The sequence below is a fragment of the Ornithodoros turicata genome, unplaced genomic scaffold, assembly GCF_037126465.1.
Source record: "Ornithodoros turicata isolate Travis unplaced genomic scaffold, ASM3712646v1 Chromosome135, whole genome shotgun sequence".
Classification (NCBI taxonomy): Eukaryota; Metazoa; Arthropoda; class Arachnida; order Ixodida; family Argasidae; genus Ornithodoros; species Ornithodoros turicata.
The window spans coordinates 303,605-325,700 of NW_026999312.1; the positions used below are offsets into that span (position 1 = coordinate 303,605).

A 22,096-nucleotide genomic window follows, 5' to 3' on the forward strand; every position below is an offset into this window, starting at 1 on the left:
ATTTCTACCGCCGTTTCGTCCCATCGTGCGCAGCTCTGCTTCACCCTTTGGAGGCCCTGCTCTCCACCTCTAAACGCTGCATCATGGTGGATGCTCCAACGTTGCAGTCGGCGCCATACTCCAACAGCAAGTTTCAGAGTCCTGGCACCCACTTGCATTCTTCTCCCGAAAACTCAAACCTCACGAAACGCGCTACAGCACATTCTGCCGAGAGTTAGTTGTCATCTACCTCGCAATCAAACATTTTCGACATTTTCTTGAAGGCCGCCCATTTACAGTCTTTACGGATCATAAGCCCCTGACGTACGCCTTGTCGTCTTCTGGTTCTGGGTACACCCCCCGTGAAGTCCGGCATCTCTCCTTCATATCAGCAGCGCCGCAAACACTGTTGCTGACGCCCTCAGTCGCCTGAGCTCGCTCACGCAAGCCGAGCGCACTTCCACCCATGAACCACTTTCGCCCGACACCCTGGCTCAGGCACAGCTTGTCGACCCTGAACTGCCGCCTTTTGCGCTTCAACCTCAACATCCTTGAAGATCGAGGACGTCCACCTCGCTGGTACCACGACGGCGGTCGCCTGCGACACGTCCCAGGGCCGCCCCCGTCCTTTTGTCCCCGTTCCCTTCGGCGTGCCGCCTTTGCCATCCAGGCATCCTTGCTACTAAGCGGCTCATTACCCAGCGTTAGGTCTGGCCCCACACGAAGAGGGACATCAAACGCTGGGTCCAGACCTGCCTATACTGCCAGCGGAACAAGGTCCATCGTCACACCCGCCTGGCTCCTTCTGCTTTCCCACTCCCGTCGAGACGCTTCGACCACATACATATAGACCTTGTTGGCCCCGTACCATTGGCCGACGGTTTCCGGTGCATTCTCACCATCGTCGATCGATACACGCGCTGGCCGGAAGCCGTCCCCATCACCGATCCTACCACCCCCACCATCGCCCCAAAGGCTCATCAGTGCGTGGATATCACGCTTCGGGGTACCTTCTGTCATCACCACCGACAGAGGTCCTCAGTTCGAGTAAGCCCTCTTTACCAACCTCATGCGGACTCTTGGTACGAAGCGTTCCCGCACAACTGCCTATCATCCCGCATCCAACGGCCTCGTTGAGCGACTCCATCGGCAGCTGAAGGTTGCCCTCCACGCCGCCCAGCACACCCCCTGGCCAGAAGCTCTGCCCCTCGTTCTGCTGGGCATCCGAACATCCTTCAAGCCCGACCTCGGCTGCACCACTGGAGATCTTGTTTATGGTGCCCCCTGCGCCTTCCCGCTGACCTCCTTGAGGCTTCGCCTACCCTGCCGCTCCTGGCTCCCGCCGACTACTTGTCTCGGCTCCGGCACACCATGGACGCTCTCCGCCCAACCCCGCCCCCCCGTTCCAATCGCGTCTCCAACGCCTTCCAACACCCCGACCTTGACCGGTGCTCGCACGTCTTCGTCCGCTGCGACGGTGTAAAAAAACGGTTGTAGCCACCTTACTCCGGGCCCTGTCCCGTCATACGGAGAACCCCAGCCTACTTCACGCTTCTCGTCAACGGCAGGGAAGACACCGTTTCCCTCCACCGCCTAAAACCTGCCTTCATCGACGCCTCCACCTTGCCGGCCGCCGCATCGCTTGGTCCCTCCGCCCCGCTTCCCACCAATCAGCCTGGAGACCCGTCGCCAGCCCATTCGAGCCCTTCCCGTCCGCATGTAACATGGTCGAAGCGCCTAGTCACCAGTCGTCGCTTTACGGCGACTCCCTAGGAGGGGGGCAGCTGTAGCCGCACCACTACCGCCATCGACAGCGCACCCGGAATCGCGGCGCGCGATATTAAACTGCAGCTCAGCCAGTTCGGCCGGTCTGGCTACCATCCAGAACGGTTGTGTCCGTGATTATTCGAGTTGAGCCGACACCTGTACCTTTCATTGAAGTTTTCTGGCTAAACCATACGCTCCGATTTGGTTATGGATTTGACAAATCCGGATTTAAAAGCGGATTTGATTTGGCATCCGAAATATAAATCCGGATTCAGAATGATTTGATTTGCTAGTAACATTTGAAATCAGGACTTGATTTTGATTTGATTTAGTATTATCAGTAAAGCTAGGACTTGATTTAAATCCGATTTGTTTCCACAAATTAAAAAATCAAAAATTAAAAAATTAAAGAAGAACATAAGAAGGTGCCATGTGCAACCATGAGTCAAGCTCTGACATCTAAACACTGCAAAGAGAGAGGAACTGTTACAGGACCAGAGCAATTGACATGTAATTATACTCACAGTTTTATTTTTCAAAAGAAGAACATAAGAAGGTGCCATGTGCAACCATCAGTCAAGCTCTGACATCAAAACACTGCAAAGAGAGAGGAACTGTTACAGGACCAGAGCAATTGACATGTAATTATACTGACAGTTTTATTTTTCAAAAGAAGAACATAAGAAGGTGCCATGTGCAACCATCAGTCAAGCTCTGACATCAAAACACTGCAAAGAGAGAGGAACTGTTACAGGACCAGGGCAATTGCCCTATTGAAAAATACTTCAGAAAATCTTATAGAAACATAGCATTCCTTCAGAATTTCTTACAGAAGCGTCTTCGTCTCTCAGAATTTCCCACAAAGGATGCAGATTCGAATACCTATCATCACAGGCACACCAATGTGAAAATATCCTGTGGGATAATTCAGGGTCTGGCCTTGTGATCTCTATGAGAAAACAGCGTGATTCAGAAACAGCGTTTATTCCAACTGCCAGCAAGTTCGTTAGTCTGCTTTGAAACGTTGAAGCGCATGGACGCAGCTACGCATCTCATGCAAATATCGCCAGGAATTCAGGATTTTCGTCGCTTTTGAGGTATATAGCACGTGTGTGTGTGTGGTATATAATCGTCCGTACTACGCATTCTCATTCTTTATGCGTCTTTACCCCTGTTCGCACGTATTCTGAGGAATGGAAGGTAGAATGCAGTGAGATGGTTATAGCAACTGTGCTTTGGGCAAACGGTATGTTACATCTTTCTATGCCTATCTCTCACGCACACACATGTTGTTTTAACCGTGCTTTTTAAAATGCTGTTTCTTCTAGGTTAAACTCGGAAGAAGCGGCAGCGAGCGGAAATTAATTGGATTCGTACGTGGTCGTAACCCATTCTCGTCTCGAGAAAGTTGGATGATGCTTTTACGGAAGAAAGCCTACGCGTTCCCAATGTGCGAAACAAAAAGTTGTCATAATCACATGAAGAAATTTCTTGGTCGTCGCATTGGACATTTCAAGTACGTGTACAATGCGTTGGGTCATGCCTTTCTGAACTTATTGGCTGGGCCACAAATGTTCTGCAACATTCCTTACAGTGGCGGCATGCGACTTACTCTCAATACTTCTCAGCAAGTAAGTATGGGATCCTTCAATTATCATACGTGGCAGTGCAACTTTCTTAGGATGTTTCTTGCAGGGTGGCCCATTACACTTTCTCACAGGCTTTCTTGCGGGTCTCGAGGCCTGTAAGAAATCCTGTGAGAAAGCCTCACAGGCCACCCTGTAAGAAGCCCTGTAAGAAAGCTGCATTGCCCCTGCCTGTAAGAAATCCTCCCTGGAATCCTACAGGATCCCTGTAAGAAACTCTGAGAGAAATTTTGTAAGATTTAGTCTCATAACCTCATAGAAATTCCTTCAGCAGTCTGAGAGATTTCTTTTGTAAGATTTTCTGAAGTATTTTTCAATAGGGAATTGACATGTAATTATACTCACAGTTTTATTTTTCAAAAGAAGAACATAAGAAGGTGCCATGTGCAACCATCAGTCAAGCTCTGACATCAAAACACTGCAAAGAGAGAGGAACTGTTACAGGACCAGGGCAATTGCCCTATTGAAAAATACTTCAGAAAATCTCATAGAAACATAGCATTCCTTCAGAATTTCTTACAGAAGCGTCTTCGTCTCTCAGAATTTCCCACAAAGGATGCAGATTCGAATACCTATCATCACAGGCACACCAATGTGAAAATATCCTGTGGGATAATTCAGGGTCTGGCCTTGTGATCTCTATGAGAAAACAGCGTGATTCAGAAACAGCGTTTATTCCAACTGCCAGCAAGTTCGTTAGTCTGCTTTGAAACGTTGAAGCGCATGGACGCAGCTACGCATCTCATGCAAATATCGCCAGGAATTCAGGATTTTCGTCGCTTTTGAGGTATATAGCACGTGTGTGTGTGTGGTATATAATCGTCCGTACTACGCATTCTCATTCTTTATGCGTCTTTACCCCTGTTCGCACGTATTCTGAGGAATGGAAGGTAGAATTCAGTGAGATGGTTATAGCAACTGTGCTTTGGGCAAACGGTATGTTACATCTTTCTATGCCTATCTCTCACGCACACACATGTTGTTTTAACCGTGCTTTTTAAAATGCTGTTTCTTCTAGGTTAAACTCGGAAGAAGCGGCAGCGAGCGGAAATTAATTGGATTCGTACGTGGTCGTAACCCATTCTCGTCTCGAGAAAGTTGGATGATGCTTTTACGGAAGAAAGCCTACGCGTTCCCAATGTGCGAAACAAAAAGTTGTCATAATCACATGAAGAAATTTCTTGGTCGTCGCATTGGACATTTCAAGTACGTGTACAATGCGTTGGGTCATGCCTTTCTGAACTTATTGGCTGGGCCACAAATGTTCTGCAACATTCCTTACAGTGGCGGCATGCGACTTACTCTCAATACTTCTCAGCAAGTAAGTATGGGATCCTTCAATTATCATACGTGGCAGTGCAACTTTCTTAGGATGTTTCTTGCAGGGTGGCCCATTACACTTTCTCACAGGCTTTCTTGCGGGTCTCGAGGCCTGTAAGAAATCCTGTGAGAAAGCCTCACAGGCCACCCTGTAAGAAGCCCTGTAAGAAAGCTGCATTGCCCCTGCCTGTAAGAAATCCTCCCTGGAATCCTACAGGATCCCTGTAAGAAACTCTGAGAGAAATTTTGTAAGATTTAGTCTCATAACCTCATAGAAATTCCTTCAGCAGTCTGAGAGATTTCTTTTGTAAGATTTTCTGAAGTATTTTTCAATAGGGAATTGACATGTAATTATACTCACAGTTTTATTTTTCAAAAGAAGAACATAAGAAGGTGCCATGTGCAACCATCAGTCAAGCTCTGACATCAAAACACTGCAAAGAGAGAGGAACTGTTACAGGACCAGGGCAATTGCCCTATTGAAAAATACTTCAGAAAATCTCATAGAAACATAGCATTCCTTCAGAATTTCTTACAGAAGCGTCTTCGTCTCTCAGAATTTCCCACAAAGGATGCAGATTCGAATACCTATCATCACAGGCACACCAATGTGAAAATATCCTGTGGGATAATTCAGGGTCTGGCCTTGTGATCTCTATGAGAAAACAGCGTGATTCAGAAACAGCGTTTATTCCAACTGCCAGCAAGTTCGTTAGTCTGCTTTGAAACGTTGAAGCGCATGGACGCAGCTACGCATCTCATGCAAATATCGCCAGGAATTCAGGATTTTCGTCGCTTTTGAGGTATATAGCACGTGTGTGTGTGTGGTATATAATCGTCCGTACTACGCATTCTCATTCTTTATGCGTCTTTACCCCTGTTCGCACGTATTCTGAGGAATGGAAGGTAGAATTCAGTGAGATGGTTATAGCAACTGTGCTTTGGGCAAACGGTATGTTACATCTTTCTATGCCTATCTCTCACGCACACACATGTTGTTTTAACCGTGCTTTTTAAAATGCTGTTTCTTCTAGGTTAAACTCGGAAGAAGCGGCAGCGAGCGGAAATTAATTGGATTCGTACGTGGTCGTAACCCATTCTCGTCTCGAGAAAGTTGGATGATGCTTTTACGGAAGAAAGCCTACGCGTTCCCAATGTGCGAAACAAAAAGTTGTCATAATCACATGAAGAAATTTCTTGGTCGTCGCATTGGACATTTCAAGTACGTGTACAATGCGTTGGGTCATGCCTTTCTGAACTTATTGGCTGGGCCACAAATGTTCTGCAACATTCCTTACAGTGGCGGCATGCGACTTACTCTCAATACTTCTCAGCAAGTAAGTATGGGATCCTTCAATTATCATACGTGGCAGTGCAACTTTCTTAGGATGTTTCTTGCAGGGTGGCCCATTACACTTTCTCACAGGCTTTCTTGCGGGTCTCGAGGCCTGTAAGAAATCCTGTGAGAAAGCCTCACAGGCCACCCTGTAAGAAGCCCTGTAAGAAAGCTGCATTGCCCCTGCCTGTAAGAAATCCTCCCTGGAATCCTACAGGATCCCTGTAAGAAACTCTGAGAGAAATTTTGTAAGATTTAGTCTCATAACCTCATAGAAATTCCTTCAGCAGTCTGAGAGATTTCTTTTGTAAGATTTTCTGAAGTATTTTTCAATAGGGAATTGACATGTAATTATACTCACAGTTTTATTTTTCAAAAGAAGAACATAAGAAGGTGCCATGTGCAACCATCAGTCAAGCTCTGACATCTAAACACTGCAAAGAGAGAGGAACTGTTACAGGACCAGAGCAATTTACATGTAATTATACTCACAGTTTTATTTTTCAAAAGAAGAACATAAGAAGGTGCCATGTGCAACCATCAGTCAAGCTCTGACATCAAAACACTGCAAAGAGAGAGGAACTGTTACAGGACCAGGGCAATTGACATGTAATTATACTCACAGTTTTATTTTTCAAAAGAAGAACATAAGAAGGTGCCATGTGCAACCATCAGTCAAGCTCTGACATCTAAACACTGCAAAGAGAGAGGAACTGTTACAGGACCAGAGCAATTGACATGTAATTATACTCACAGTTTTATTTTTCAAAAGAAGAACATAAGAAGGTGCCATGTGCAACCATCAGTCAAGCTCTGACATCAAAACACTGCAAAGAGAGAGGAACTGTTACAGGACCAGGGCAATTGACATGTAATTATACTCACAGTTTTATTTTTCAAAAGAAGAACATAAGAAGGTGCCATGTGCAACCATCAGTCAAGCTCTGACATCTAAACACTGCAAAGAGAGAGGAACTGTTACAGGACCAGAGCAATTGACATGTAATTATACTCACGGTTTTATTTTTAAAAAGAAGAACATAAGAAGGTGCCATGTGCAACCATCAGTCAAGCTCTGACATCAAAACACTGCAAAGAGAGAGGAACTGTTACAGGACCAGAGCAATTGACATGTAATTATACTCACGGTTTTATTTTTCAAAAGAAGAACATAAGAAGGTGCCATGTGCAACCATCAGTCAAGCTCTGACATCAAAACACTGCAAAGAGAGAGGAACTGTTACAGGACCAGGGCAATTGACATGTAATTATACTCACAGTTTTATTTTTCAAAAGAAGAACATAAGAAGGTGCCATGTGCAACCATCAGTCAAGCTCTGACATCTAAACACTGCAAAGAGAGAGGAACTGTTACAGGACCAGAGCAATTGACATGTAATTATACTCACAGTTTTATTTTTCAAAAGAAGAACATAAGAAGGTGCCATGTGCAACCATCAGTCAAGCTCTGACATCAAAACACTGCAAAGAGAGAGGAACTGTTACAGGACCAGAGCAATTGACATGTAATTATACTCACAGTTTTATTTTTCAAAAGAAGAACATAAGAAGGTGCCATGTGCAACCATCAGTCAAGCTCTGACATCTAAACACTGCAAAGAGAGAGGAACTGTTACAGGACCAGAGCAATTGACATGTCATTATACTCATAGTTTTAGTTTTCAAAAGAAGAACATAAGAAGGTGCCATGTGCAACCATCAGTCAAGCTCTGACATCTAAACACTGCAAAGAGAGAGGAACTGTTACAGGACCAGGGCAATTGACATGTAATTATACTCATAGTTTTATTTTTCAAAAGAAGAACATAAGAAGGTGCCATGTGCAACCATCAGTCAAGCTCTGACATCAAAACACTGCAAAGAGAGAGGAACTGTTACAGGACCAGAGCAATTGACATGTAATTATACTCACAGTTTTATTTTTCAAAAGAAGAACATAAGAAGGTGCCATGTGCAACCATCAGTCAAGCTCTGACATCTAAACACTGCAAAGAGAGAGGAACTGTTACAGGACCAGAGCAATTGACATGTCATTACACTCATAGTTTTAGTTTTCAAAAGAAGAACATAAGAAGGTGCCATGTGCAACCATCAGTCAAGCTCTGACATCTAAACACTGCAAAGAGAGAGGAACTGTTACAGGACCAGAGCAATTGACATGTAATTATACTCACAGTTTTATTTTTCAAAAGAAGAACATAAGAAGGTGCCATGTGCAACCATCAGTCAAGCTCTGACATCAAAACACTGCAAAGAGAGAGGAACTGTTACAGGACCAGAGCAATTGACATGTAATTATACTCACAGTTTTATTTTTCAAAAGAAGAACATAAGAAGGTGCCATGTGCAACCATCAGTCAAGCTCTGACATCAAAACACTGCAAAGAGAGAGGAACTGTTACAGGACCAGAGCAATTGACATGTCATTATACTCATAGTTTTAGTTTTCAAAAGAAGAACATAAGAAGGTGCCATGTGCAACCATCAGTCAAGCTCTGACATCAAAACACTGCAAAGAGAGAGGAACTGTTACAGGACCAGGGCAATTGCCCTATTGAAAAATACTTCAGAAAATCTCATAGAAACATAGCATTCCTTCAGAATTTCTTACAGAAGCGTCTTCGTCTCTCAGAATTTCCCACAAAGGATGCAGATTCGAATACCTATCATCACAGGCACACCAATGTGAAAATATCCTGTGGGATAATTCAGGGTCTGGCCTTGTGATCTCTATGAGAAAACAGCGTGATTCAGAAACAGCGTTTATTCCAACTGCCAGCAAGTTCGTTAGTCTGCTTTGAAACGTTGAAGCGCATGGACGCAGCTACGCATCTCATGCAAATATCGCCAGGAATTCAGGATTTTCGTCGCTTTTGAGGTATATAGCACGTGTGTGTGTGTGGTATATAATCGTCCGTACTACGCATTCTCATTCTTTATGCGTCTTTACCCCTGTTCGCACGTATTCTGAGGAATGGAAGGTAGAATTCAGTGAGATGGTTATAGCAACTGTGCTTTGGGCAAACGGTATGTTACATCTTTCTATGCCTATCTCTCACGCACACACATGTTGTTTTAACCGTGCTTTTTAAAATGCTGTTTCTTCTAGGTTAAACTCGGAAGAAGCGGCAGCGAGCGGAAATTAATTGGATTCGTACGTGGTCGTAACCCATTCTCGTCTCGAGAAAGTTGGATGATGCTTTTACGGAAGAAAGCCTACGCGTTCCCAATGTGCGAAACAAAAAGTTGTCATAATCACATGAAGAAATTTCTTGGTCGTCGCATTGGACATTTCAAGTACGTGTACAATGCGTTGGGTCATGCCTTTCTGAACTTATTGGCTGGGCCACAAATGTTCTGCAACATTCCTTACAGTGGCGGCATGCGACTTACTCTCAATACTTCTCAGCAAGTAAGTATGGGATCCTTCAATTATCATACGTGGCAGTGCAACTTTCTTAGGATGTTTCTTGCAGGGTGGCCCATTACACTTTCTCACAGGCTTTCTTGCGGGTCTCGAGGCCTGTAAGAAATCCTGTGAGAAAGCCTCACAGGCCACCCTGTAAGAAGCCCTGTAAGAAAGCTGCATTGCCCCTGCCTGTAAGAAATCCTCCCTGGAATCCTACAGGATCCCTGTAAGAAACTCTGAGAGAAATTTTGTAAGATTTAGTCTCATAACCTCATAGAAATTCCTTCAGCAGTCTGAGAGATTTCTTTTGTAAGATTTTCTGAAGTATTTTTCAATAGGGAATTGACATGTAATTATACTCACAGTTTTATTTTTCAAAAGAAGAACATAAGAAGGTGCCATGTGCAACCATCAGTCAAGCTCTGACATCTAAACACTGCAAAGAGAGAGGAACTGTTACAGGACCAGAGCAATTGACATGTAATTATACTCACAGTTTTATTTTTCAAAAGAAGAACATAAGAAGGTGCCATGTGCAACCATCAGTCAAGCTCTGACATCAAAACACTGCAAAGAGAGAGGAACTGTTACACGACCAGGGCAATTGACATGTAATTATACTCACAGTTTTATTTTTCAAAAGAAGAACATAAGAAGGTGCCATGTGCAACCATCAGTCAAGCTCTGACATCAAAACACTGCAAAGAGAGAGGAACTGTTACAGGACCAGAGCAATTGACATGTAATTATACTGACAGTTTTATTTTTCAAAAGAAGAACATAAGAAGGTGCCATGTGCAACCATCAGTCAAGCTCTGACATCAAAACACTGCAAAGAGAGAGGAACTGTTACAGGACCAGGGCAATTGCCCTATTGAAAAATACTTCAGAAAATCTCATAGAAACATAGCATTCCTTCAGAATTTCTTACAGAAGCGTCTTCGTCTCTCAGAATTTCCCACAAAGGATGCAGATTCGAATACCTATCATCACAGGCACACCAATGTGAAAATATCCTGTGGGATAATTCAGGGTCTGGCCTTGTGATCTCTATGAGAAAACAGCGTGATTCAGAAACAGCGTTTATTCCAACTGCCAGCAAGTTCGTTAGTCTGCTTTGAAACGTTGAAGCGCATGGACGCAGCTACGCATCTCATGCAAATATCGCCAGGAATTCAGGATTTTCGTCGCTTTTGAGGTATATAGCACGTGTGTGTGTGTGGTATATAATCGTCCATACTACGCATTCTCATTCTTTATGCGTCTTTACCCCTGTTCGCACGTATTCTGAGGAATGGAAGGTAGAATGCAGTGAGATGGTTATAGCAACTGTGCTTTGGGCAAACGGTATGTTACATCTTTCTATGCCTATCTCTCACGCACACACATGTTGTTTTAACCGTGCTTTTTAAAATGCTGTTTCTTCTAGGTTAAACTCGGAAGAAGCGGCAGCGAGCGGAAATTAATTGGATTCGTACGTGGTCGTAACCCATTCTCGTCTCGAGAAAGTTGGATGATGCTTTTACGGAAGAAAGCCTACGCGTTCCCAATGTGCGAAACAAAAAGTTGTCATAATCACATGAAGAAATTTCTTGGTCGTCGCATTGGACATTTCAAGTACGTGTACAATGCGTTGGGTCATGCCTTTCTGAACTTATTGGCTGGGCCACAAATGTTCTGCAACATTCCTTACAGTGGCGGCATGCGACTTACTCTCAATACTTCTCAGCAAGTAAGTATGGGATCCTTCAATTATCATACGTGGCAGTGCAACTTTCTTAGGATGTTTCTTGCAGGGTGGCCCATTACACTTTCTCACAGGCTTTCTTGCGGGTCTCGAGGCCTGTAAGAAATCCTGTGAGAAAGCCTCACAGGCCACCCTGTAAGAAGCCCTGTAAGAAAGCTGCATTGCCCCTGCCTGTAAGAAATCCTCCCTGGAATCCTACAGGATCCCTGTAAGAAACTCTGAGAGAAATTTTGTAAGATTTAGTCTCATAACCTCATAGAAATTCCTTCAGCAGTCTGAGAGATTTCTTTTGTAAGATTTTCTGAAGTATTTTTCAATAGGGAATTGACATGTAATTATACTCACAGTTTTATTTTTCAAAAGAAGAACATAAGAAGGTGCCATGTGCAACCATCAGTCAAGCTCTGACATCTAAACACTGCAAAGAGAGAGGAACTGTTACAGGACCAGAGCAATTTACATGTAATTATACTCACAGTTTTATTTTTCAAAAGAAGAACATAAGAAGGTGCCATGTGCAACCATCAGTCAAGCTCTGACATCAAAACACTGCAAAGAGAGAGGAACTGTTACAGGACCAGGGCAATTGAGATGTAATTATACTCACAGTTTTATTTTTCAAAAGAAGAACATAAGAAGGTGCCATGTGCAACCATCAGTCAAGCTCTGACATCTAAACACTGCAAAGAGAGAGGAACTGTTACAGGACCAGAGCAATTGACATGTAATTATACTCACAGTTTTATTTTTCAAAAGAAGAACATAAGAAGGTGCCATGTGCAACCATCAGTCAAGCTCTGACATCAAAACACTGCAAAGAGAGAGGAACTGTTACAGGACCAGGGCAATTGACATGTAATTATACTCACAGTTTTATTTTTCAAAAGAAGAACATAAGAAGGTGCCATGTGCAACCATCAGTCAAGCTCTGACATCTAAACACTGCAAAGAGAGAGGAACTGTTACAGGACCAGAGCAATTGACATGTAATTATACTCACAGTTTTATTTTTAAAAAGAAGAACATAAGAAGGTGCCATGTGCAACCATCAGTCAAGCTCTGACATCAAAACACTGCAAAGAGAGAGGAACTGTTACAGGACCAGAGCAATTGACATGTAATTATACTCACGGTTTTATTTTTCAAAAGAAGAACATAAGAAGGTGCCATGTGCAACCATCAGTCAAGCTCTGACATCAAAACACTGCAAAGAGAGAGGAACTGTTACAGGACCAGGGCAATTGACATGTAATTATACTCACAGTTTTATTTTTCAAAAGAAGAACATAAGAAGGTGCCATGTGCAACCATCAGTCAAGCTCTGACATCTAAACACTGCAAAGAGAGAGGAACTGCTACAGGACCAGAGCAATTGACATGTAATTATACTCATAGTTTTATTTTTCAAAAGAAGAACATAAGAAGGTGCCATGTGCAACCATCAGTCAAGCTCTGACATCAAAACACTGCAAAGAGAGAGGAACTGTTACAGGACCAGAGCAATTGACATGTAATTATACTCACAGTTTTATTTTTCAAAAGAAGAACATAAGAAGGTGCCATGTGCAACCATCAGTCAAGCTCTGACATCAAAACACTGCAAAGAGAGAGGAACTGTTACAGGACCAGAGCAATTGACATGTCATTATACTCATAGTTTTAGTTTTCAAAAGAAGAACATAAGAAGGTGCCATGTGCAACCATCAGTCAAGCTCTGACATCTAAACACTGCAAAGAGAGAGGAACTGTTACAGGACCAGAGCAATTGACATGTAATTATACTCACAGTTTTATTTTTCAAAAGAAGAACATAAGAAGGTGCCATGTGCAACCATCAGTCAAGCTCTGACATCAAAACACTGCAAAGAGAGAGGAACTGTTACATGACCAGGGCAATTGACATGTAATTATACTCACAGTTTTATTTTTCAAAAGAAGAACATAAGAAGGTGCCATGTGCAACCACCAGTCAAGCTCTGACATCTAAACACTGCAAAGAGAGAGGAACTGTTACAGGACCAGAGCAATTGACATGTAATTATACTCACAGTTTTATTTTTCAAAAGAAGAACATAAGAAGGTGCCATGTGCAACCATCAGTCAAGCTCTGACATCAAAACACTGCAAAGAGAGAGGAACTGTTACAGGACCAGAGCAATTGACATGTCATTATACTCATAGTTTTAGTTTTCAAAAGTAGAACATAAGAAGGTGCCATGTGCAACCATCAGTCAAGCTCTGACATCTAAACACTGCAAAGAGAGAGGAACTGTTACAGGACCAGAGCAATTGACATGTAATTATACTCACAGTTTTATTTTTAAAAAGAAGAACATAAGAAGGTGCCATGTGCAACCATCAGTCAAGCTCTGACATCAAAACACTGCAAAGAGAGAGGAACTGTTACAGGACCAGAGCAATTGACATGTAATTATACTCACAGTTTTATTTTTCAAAAGAAGAACATAAGAAGGTGCCATGTGCAACCATCAGTCAAGCTCTGACATCAAAACACTGCAAAGAGAGAGGAACTGTTACAGGACCAGGGCAATTGACATGTAATTATACTCACAGTTTTATTTTTCAAAAGAAGAACATAAGAAGGTGCCATGTGCAACCATCAGTCAAGCTCTGACATCTAAACACTGCAAAGAGAGAGGAACTGTTACAGGACCAGAGCAATTGACATGTAATTATACTCACAGTTTTATTTTTCAAAAGAAGAACATAAGAAGGTGCCATGTGCAACCATCAGTCAAGCTCTGACATCAAAACACTGCAAAGAGAGAGGAACTGTTACAGGACCAGAGCAATTGACATGTAATTATACTCACAGTTTTATTTTTCAAAAGAAGAACATAAGAAGGTGCCATGTGCAACCATCAGTCAAGCTCTGACATCTAAACACTGCAAAGAGAGAGGAACTGTTACAGGATCAGAGCAATTGACATGTAATTATACTCACAGTTTTATTTTTCAAAAGAAGAACATAAGAAGGTGCCATGTGCAACCATCAGTCAAGCTCTGACATCAAAACACTGCAAAGAGAGAGGAACTGTTACAGGACCAGGGCAATTGACATGTAATTATACTCACAGTTTTATTTTTCAAAAGAAGAACATAAGAAGGTGCCATGTGCAACCATCAGTCAAGCTCTGACATCTAAACACTGCAAAGAGAGAGGAACTGTTACAGGACCAGAGCAATTGACATGTAATTATACTCACAGTTTTATTTTTAAAAAGAAGAACATAAGAAGGTGCCATGTGCAACCATCAGTCAAGCTCTGACATCAAAACACTTCAAAGAGAGAGGAACTGTTACAGGACCAGAGCAATTGACATGTAATTATACTCACAGTTTTATTTTTCAAAAGAAGGACATAAGAAGGTGCCATGTGCAACCATCAGTCAAGCTCTGACATCAAAACACTGCAAAGAGAGAGGAACTGTTACAGGACCAGGGCAATTGACATGTAATTATACTCACAGTTTTATTTTTCAAAAGAAGAACATAAGAAGGTGCCATGTGCAACCATCAGTCAAGCTCTGACATCTAAACACTGCAAAGAGAGAGGAACTGTTACAGGACCAGAGCAATTGACATGTAATTATACTCACAGTTTTATTTTTCAAAAGAAGAACATAAGAAGGTGCCATGTGCAACCATCAGTCAAGCTCTGACATCAAAACACTGCAAAGAGAGAGGAACTGTTACAGGACCAGAGCAATTGACATGTAATTATACTCACAGTTTTATTTTTCAAAAGAAGAACATAAGAAGGTGCCATGTGCAACCATCAGTCAAGCTCTGACATCTAAACACTGCAAAGAGAGAGGAACTGTTACAGGACCAGAGCAATTGACATGTCATTACACTCATAGTTTTAGTTTTCAAAAGAAGAACATAAGAAGGTGCCATGTGCAACCATCAGTCAAGCTCTGACATCTAAACACTGCAAAGAGAGAGGAACTGTTACAGGACCAGAGCAATTGACATGTAATTATACTCACAGTTTTATTTTTCAAAAGAAGAACATAAGAAGGTGCCATGTGCAACCATCAGTCAAGCTCTGACATCAAAACACTGCAAAGAGAGAGGAACTGTTACAGGACCAGAGCAATTGACATGTAATTATACTCACAGTTTTATTTTTCAAAAGAAGAACATAAGAAGGTGCCATGTGCAACCATCAGTCAAGCTCTGACATCAAAACACTGCAAAGAGAGAGGAACTGTTACAGGACCAGAGCAATTGACATGTCATTATACTCATAGTTTTAGTTTTCAAAAGAAGAACATAAGAAGGTGCCATGTGCAACCATCAGTCAAGCTCTGACATCAAAACACTGCAAAGAGAGAGGAACTGTTACAGGACCAGGGCAATTGCCCTATTGAAAAATACTTCAGAAAATCTCATAGAAACATAGCATTCCTTCAGAATTTCTTACAGAAGCGTCTTCGTCTCTCAGAATTTCCCACAAAGGATGCAGATTCGAATACCTATCATCACAGGCACACCAATGTGAAAATATCCTGTGGGATAATTCAGGGTCTGGCCTTGTGATCTCTATGAGAAAACAGCGTGATTCAGAAACAGCGTTTATTCCAACTGCCAGCAAGTTCGTTAGTCTGCTTTGAAACGTTGAAGCGCATGGACGCAGCTACGCATCTCATGCAAATATCGCCAGGAATTCAGGATTTTCGTCGCTTTTGAGGTATATAGCACGTGTGTGTGTGTGGTATATAATCGTCCGTACTACGCATTCTCATTCTTTATGCGTCTTTACCCCTGTTCGCACGTATTCTGAGGAATGGAAGGTAGAATTCAGTGAGATGGTTATAGCAACTGTGCTTTGGGCAAACGGTATGTTACATCTTTCTATGCCTATCTCTCACGCACACACATGTTGTTTTAACCGTGCTTTTTAAAATGCTGTTTCTTCTAGGTTAAACTCGGAAGAAGCGGCAGCGAGCGGAAATTAATTGGATTCGTACGTGGTCGTAACCCATTCTCGTCTCGAGAAAGTTGGATGATGCTTTTACGGAAGAAAGCCTACGCGTTCCCAATGTGCGAAACAAAAAGTTGTCATAATCACATGAAGAAATTTCTTGGTCGTCGCATTGGACATTTCAAGTACGTGTACAATGCGTTGGGTCATGCCTTTCTGAACTTATTGGCTGGGCCACAAATGTTCTGCAACATTCCTTACAGTGGCGGCATGCGACTTACTCTCAATACTTCTCAGCAAGTAAGTATGGGATCCTTCAATTATCATACGTGGCAGTGCAACTTTCTTAGGATGTTTCTTGCAGGGTGGCCCATTACACTTTCTCACAGGCTTTCTTGCGGGTCTCGAGGCCTGTAAGAAATCCTGTGAGAAAGCCTCACAGGCCACCCTGTAAGAAGCCCTGTAAGAAAGCTGCATTGCCCCTGCCTGTAAGAAATCCTCCCTGGAATCCTACAGGATCCCTGTAAGAAACTCTGAGAGAAATTTTGTAAGATTTAGTCTCATAACCTCATAGAAATTCCTTCAGCAGTCTGAGAGATTTCTTTTGTAAGATTTTCTGAAGTATTTTTCAATAGGGAATTGACATGTAATTATACTCACAGTTTTATTTTTCAAAAGAAGAACATAAGAAGGTGCCATGTGCAACCATCAGTCAAGCTCTGACATCTAAACACTGCAAAGAGAGAGGAACTGTTACAGGACCAGAGCAATTGACATGTAATTATACTCACAGTTTTATTTTTCAAAAGAAGAACATAAGAAGGTGCCATGTGCAACCATCAGTCAAGCTCTGACATCAAAACACTGCAAAGAGAGAGGAACTGTTACAGGACCAGGGCAATTGACATGTAATTATACTCACAGTTTTATTTTTCAAAAGAAGAACATAAGAAGGTGCCATGTGCAACCATCAGTCAAGCTCTGACATCAAAACACTGCAAAGAGAGAGGAACTGTTACAGGACCAGAGCAATTGACATGTAATTATACTGACAGTTTTATTTTTCAAAAGAAGAACATAAGAAGGTGCCATGTGCAACCATCAGTCAAGCTCTGACATCAAAACACTGCAAAGAGAGAGGAACTGTTACAGGACCAGGGCAATTGCCCTATTGAAAAATACTTCAGAAAATCTCATAGAAACATAGCATTCCTTCAGAATTTCTTACAGAAGCGTCTTCGTCTCTCAGAATTTCCCACAAAGGATGCAGATTCGAATACCTATCATCACAGGCACACCAATGTGAAAATATCCTGTGGGATAATTCAGGGTCTGGCCTTGTGATCTCTATGAGAAAACAGCGTGATTCAGAAACAGCGTTTATTCCAACTGCCAGCAAGTTCGTTAGTCTGCTTTGAAACGTTGAAGCGCATGGACGCAGCTACGCATCTCATGCAAATATCGCCAGGAATTCAGGATTTTCGTCGCTTTTGAGGTATATAGCACGTGTGTGTGTGTGGTATATAATCGTCCATACTACGCATTCTCATTCTTTATGCGTCTTTACCCCTGTTCGCACGTATTCTGAGGAATGGAAGGTAGAATGCAGTGAGATGGTTATAGCAACTGTGCTTTGGGCAAACGGTATGTTACATCTTTCTATGCCTATCTCTCACGCACACACATGTTGTTTTAACCGTGCTTTTTAAAATGCTGTTTCTTCTAGGTTAAACTCGGAAGAAGCGGCAGCGAGCGGAAATTAATTGGATTCGTACGTGGTCGTAACCCATTCTCGTCTCGAGAAAGTTGGATGATGCTTTTACGGAAGAAAGCCTACGCGTTCCCAATGTGCGAAACAAAAAGTTGTCATAATCACATGAAGAAATTTCTTGGTCGTCGCATTGGACATTTCAAGTACGTGTACAATGCGTTGGGTCATGCCTTTCTGAACTTATTGGCTGGGCCACAAATGTTCTGCAACATTCCTTACAGTGGCGGCATGCGACTTACTCTCAATACTTCTCAGCAAGTAAGTATGGGATCCTTCAATTATCATACGTGGCAGTGCAACTTTCTTAGGATGTTTCTTGCAGGGTGGCCCATTACACTTTCTCACAGGCTTTCTTGCGGGTCTCGAGGCCTGTAAGAAATCCTGTGAGAAAGCCTCACAGGCCACCCTGTAAGAAGCCCTGTAAGAAAGCTGCATTGCCCCTGCCTGTAAGAAATCCTCCCTGGAATCCTACAGGATCCCTGTAAGAAACTCTGAGAGAAATTTTGTAAGATTTAGTCTCATAACCTCATAGAAATTCCTTCAGCAGTCTGAGAGATTTCTTTTGTAAGATTTTCTGAAGTATTTTTCAATAGGGAATTGACATGTAATTATACTCACAGTTTTATTTTTCAAAAGAAGAACATAAGAAGGTGCCATGTGCAACCATCAGTCAAGCTCTGACATCTAAACACTGCAAAGAGAGAGGAACTGTTACAGGACCAGAGCAATTTACATGTAATTATACTCACAGTTTTATTTTTCAAAAGAAGAACATAAGAAGGTGCCATGTGCAACCATCAGTCAAGCTCTGACATCAAAACACTGCAAAGAGAGAGGAACTGTTACAGGACCAGGGCAATTGAGATGTAATTATACTCACAGTTTTATTTTTCAAAAGAAGAACATAAGAAGGTGCCATGTGCAACCATCAGTCAAGCTCTGACATCTAAACACTGCAAAGAGAGAGGAACTGTTACAGGACCAGAGCAATTGACATGTAATTATACTCACAGTTTTATTTTTCAAAAGAAGAACATAAGAAGGTGCCATGTGCAACCATCAGTCAAGCTCTGACATCAAAACACTGCAAAGAGAGAGGAACTGTTACAGGACCAGGGCAATTGACATGTAATTATACTCACAGTTTTATTTTTCAAAAGAAGAACATAAGAAGGTGCCATGTGCAACCATCAGTCAAGCTCTGACATCTAAACACTGCAAAGAGAGAGGAACTGTTACAGGACCAGAGCAATTGACATGTAATTATACTCACAGTTTTATTTTTAAAAAGAAGAACATAAGAAGGTGCCATGTGCAACCATCAGTCAAGCTCTGACATCAAAACACTGCAAAGAGAGAGGAACTGTTACAGGACCAGAGCAATTGACATGTAATTATACTCACGGTTTTATTTTTCAAAAGAAGAACATAAGAAGGTGCCATGTGCAACCATCAGTCAAGCTCTGACATCAAAACACTGCAAAGAGAGAGGAACTGTTACAGGACCAGGGCAATTGACATGTAATTATACTCACAGTTTTATTTTTCAAAAGAAGAACATAAGAAGGTGCCATGTGCAACCATCAGTCAAGCTCTGACATCTAAACACTGCAAAGAGAGAGGAACTGCTACAGGACCAGAGCAATTGACATGTAATTATACTCATAGTTTTATTTTTCAAAAGAAGAACATAAGAAGGTGCCATGTGCAACCATCAGTCAAGCTCTGACATCAAAACACTGCAAAGAGAGAGGAACTGTTACAGGACCAGAGCAATTGACATGTAATTATACTCACAGTTTTATTTTTCAAAAGAAGAACATAAGAAGGTGCCATGTGCAACCATCAGTCAAGCTCTGACATCAAAACACTGCAAAGAGAGAGGAACTGTTACAGGACCAGAGCAATTGACATGTCATTATACTCATAGTTTTAGTTTTCAAAAGAAGAACATAAGAAGGTGCCATGTGCAACCATCAGTCAAGCTCTGACATCTAAACACTGCAAAGAGAGAGGAACTGTTACAGGACCAGAGCAATTGACATGTAATTATACTCACAGTTTTATTTTTCAAAAGAAGAACATAAGAAGGTGCCATGTGCAACCATCAGTCAAGCTCTGACATCAAAACACTGCAAAGAGAGAGGAACTGTTACAGGACCAGGGCAATTGACATGTAATTATACTCACAGTTTTATTTTTCAAAAGAAGAACATAAGAAGGTGCCATGTGCAACCACCAGTCAAGCTCTGACATCTAAACACTGCAAAGAGAGAGGAACTGTTACAGGACCAGAGCAATTGACATGTAATTATACTCACAGTTTTATTTTTCAAAAGAAGAACATAAGAAGGTGCCATGTGCAACCATCAGTCAAGCTCTGACATCAAAACACTGCAAAGAGAGAGGAACTGTTACAGGACCAGAGCAATTGACATGTCATTATACTCATAGTTTTAGTTTTCAAAAGTAGAACATAAGAAGGTGCCATGTGCAACCATCAGTCAAGCTCTGACATCAAAACACTGCAAAGAGAGAGGAACTGTTACAGGACCAGAGCAATTGACATGTAATTATACTCACAGTTTTATTTTTAAAAAGAAGAACATAAGAAGGTGCCATGTGCAACCATCAGTCAAGCTCTGACATCAAAACACTGCAAAGAGAGAGGAACTGTTACAGGACCAGAGCAATTGACATGTAATTATACTCACAGTTTTATTTTTCAAAAGAAGAACATAAGAAGGTGCCATGTGCAACCATCAGTCAAGCTCTGACATCAAAACACTGCAAAGAGAGAGGAACTGTTACAGGACCAGGGCAATTGACATGTAATTATACTCACAGTTTTATTTTTCAAAAGAAGAACATAAGAAGGTGCCATGTGCAACCATCAGTCAAGCTCTGACATCTAAACACTGCAAAGAGAGAGGAACTGTTACAGGACCAGAGCAATTGACATGTAATTATACTCACAGTTTTATTTTTCAAAAGAAGAACATAAGAAGGTGCCATGTGCAACCATCAGTCAAGCTCTGACATCAAAACACTGCAAAGAGAGAGGAACTGTTACAGGACCAGAGCAATTGACATGTAATTATACTCACAGTTTTATTTTTCAAAAGAAGAACATAAGAAGGTGCCATGTGCAACCATCAGTCAAGCTCTGACATCTAAACACTGCAAAGAGAGAGGAACTGTTACAGGATCAGAGCAATTGACATGTAATTATACTCACAGTTTTATTTTTCAAAAGAAGAACATAAGAAGGTGCCATGTGCAACCATCAGTCAAGCTCTGACATCAAAACACTGCAAAGAGAGAGGAACTGTTACAGGACCAGGGCAATTGACATGTAATTATACTCACAGTTTTATTTTTCAAAAGAAGAACATAAGAAGGTGCCATGTGCAACCATCAGTCAAGCTCTGACATCTAAACACTGCAAAGAGAGAGGAACTGTTACAGGACCAGAGCAATTGACATGTAATTATACTCACAGTTTTATTTTTAAAAAGAAGAACATAAGAAGGTGCCATGTGCAACCATCAGTCAAGCTCTGACATCAAAACACTTCAAAGAGAGAGGAACTGTTACAGGACCAGAGCAATTGACATGTAATTATACTCACAGTTTTATTTTTCAAAAGAAGGACATAAGAAGGTGCCATGTGCAACCATCAGTCAAGCTCTGACATCAAAACACTGCAAAGAGAGAGGAACTGTTACAGGACCAGGGCAATTGACATGTAATTATACTCACAGTTTTATTTTTCAAAAGAAGAACATAAGAAGGTGCCATGTGCAACCATCAGTCAAGCTCTGACATCTAAACACTGCAAAGAGAGAGGAACTGTTACAGGACCAGAGCAATTGACATGTAATTATACTCACAGTTTTATTTTTCAAAAGAAGAACATAAGAAGGTGCCATGTGCAACCATCAGTCAAGCTCTGACATCAAAACACTGCAAAGAGAGAGGAACTGTTACAGGACCAGAGCAATTGACATGTAATTATACTCACAGTTTTATTTTTCAAAAGAAGAACATAAGAAGGTGCCATGTGCAACCATCAGTCAAGCTCTGACATCAAAACACTGCAAAGAGAGAGGAACTGTTACAGGACCAGAGCAATTGACATGTCATTAT

General features: G+C 41.9%; 11 long non-coding RNA genes across 11 annotated transcripts; 7 read left to right on the forward strand and 4 right to left on the reverse strand.

Moving 5' to 3' along the window:
* The first annotated feature begins 2,577 nt into the window (after window positions 1-2,577).
* LOC135372256 (uncharacterized) lies at window positions 2,578-3,422 on the forward strand. Its single transcript, XR_010415919.1, has 3 exons — window positions 2,578-2,992; window positions 3,075-3,262; window positions 3,341-3,422. It is a non-coding gene; the product is annotated as an uncharacterized LOC135372256 (long non-coding RNA).
* A 439-nt stretch (window positions 3,423-3,861) lies between these two features.
* Window positions 3,862-4,758, forward strand: LOC135372260 (uncharacterized). Its single transcript, XR_010415923.1, has 3 exons — window positions 3,862-4,328; window positions 4,411-4,598; window positions 4,677-4,758. It is a non-coding gene; the product is annotated as an uncharacterized LOC135372260 (long non-coding RNA).
* Window positions 4,759-5,197: 439 nt separating this feature from the next.
* LOC135372261 (uncharacterized) lies at window positions 5,198-6,094 on the forward strand. The gene is made up of 3 exons (XR_010415924.1): window positions 5,198-5,664; window positions 5,747-5,934; window positions 6,013-6,094. It is a non-coding gene; the product is annotated as an uncharacterized LOC135372261 (long non-coding RNA).
* Window positions 6,095-8,629: 2,535 nt separating this feature from the next.
* Window positions 8,630-9,526, forward strand: LOC135372258 (uncharacterized). Its single transcript, XR_010415921.1, has 3 exons — window positions 8,630-9,096; window positions 9,179-9,366; window positions 9,445-9,526. It is a non-coding gene; the product is annotated as an uncharacterized LOC135372258 (long non-coding RNA).
* Window positions 9,527-10,724: 1,198 nt separating this feature from the next.
* LOC135372265 (uncharacterized) lies at window positions 10,725-11,255 on the forward strand. Its single transcript, XR_010415927.1, has 3 exons — window positions 10,725-10,825; window positions 10,908-11,095; window positions 11,174-11,255. It is a non-coding gene; the product is annotated as an uncharacterized LOC135372265 (long non-coding RNA).
* An 839-nt stretch (window positions 11,256-12,094) lies between these two features.
* LOC135372262 (uncharacterized) lies at window positions 12,095-12,423 on the reverse strand. The gene is made up of 3 exons (XR_010415925.1): window positions 12,357-12,423; window positions 12,226-12,298; window positions 12,095-12,167 (listed from the first exon to the last, which is right to left on the reverse strand). It is a non-coding gene; the product is annotated as an uncharacterized LOC135372262 (long non-coding RNA).
* A 1,898-nt stretch (window positions 12,424-14,321) lies between these two features.
* LOC135372252 (uncharacterized) lies at window positions 14,322-14,650 on the reverse strand. The gene is made up of 3 exons (XR_010415916.1): window positions 14,584-14,650; window positions 14,453-14,525; window positions 14,322-14,394 (listed from the first exon to the last, which is right to left on the reverse strand). It is a non-coding gene; the product is annotated as an uncharacterized LOC135372252 (long non-coding RNA).
* Window positions 14,651-15,624: 974 nt separating this feature from the next.
* Window positions 15,625-16,521, forward strand: LOC135372259 (uncharacterized). Its single transcript, XR_010415922.1, has 3 exons — window positions 15,625-16,091; window positions 16,174-16,361; window positions 16,440-16,521. It is a non-coding gene; the product is annotated as an uncharacterized LOC135372259 (long non-coding RNA).
* Window positions 16,522-17,719: 1,198 nt separating this feature from the next.
* Window positions 17,720-18,250, forward strand: LOC135372263 (uncharacterized). The gene is made up of 3 exons (XR_010415926.1): window positions 17,720-17,820; window positions 17,903-18,090; window positions 18,169-18,250. It is a non-coding gene; the product is annotated as an uncharacterized LOC135372263 (long non-coding RNA).
* An 839-nt stretch (window positions 18,251-19,089) lies between these two features.
* LOC135372257 (uncharacterized) lies at window positions 19,090-19,418 on the reverse strand. Its single transcript, XR_010415920.1, has 3 exons — window positions 19,352-19,418; window positions 19,221-19,293; window positions 19,090-19,162 (listed from the first exon to the last, which is right to left on the reverse strand). It is a non-coding gene; the product is annotated as an uncharacterized LOC135372257 (long non-coding RNA).
* Window positions 19,419-21,316: 1,898 nt separating this feature from the next.
* On the reverse strand, window positions 21,317-21,645 carry LOC135372254 (uncharacterized). The gene is made up of 3 exons (XR_010415918.1): window positions 21,579-21,645; window positions 21,448-21,520; window positions 21,317-21,389 (listed from the first exon to the last, which is right to left on the reverse strand). It is a non-coding gene; the product is annotated as an uncharacterized LOC135372254 (long non-coding RNA).
* Window positions 21,646-22,096: the final 451 nt, after the last annotated feature.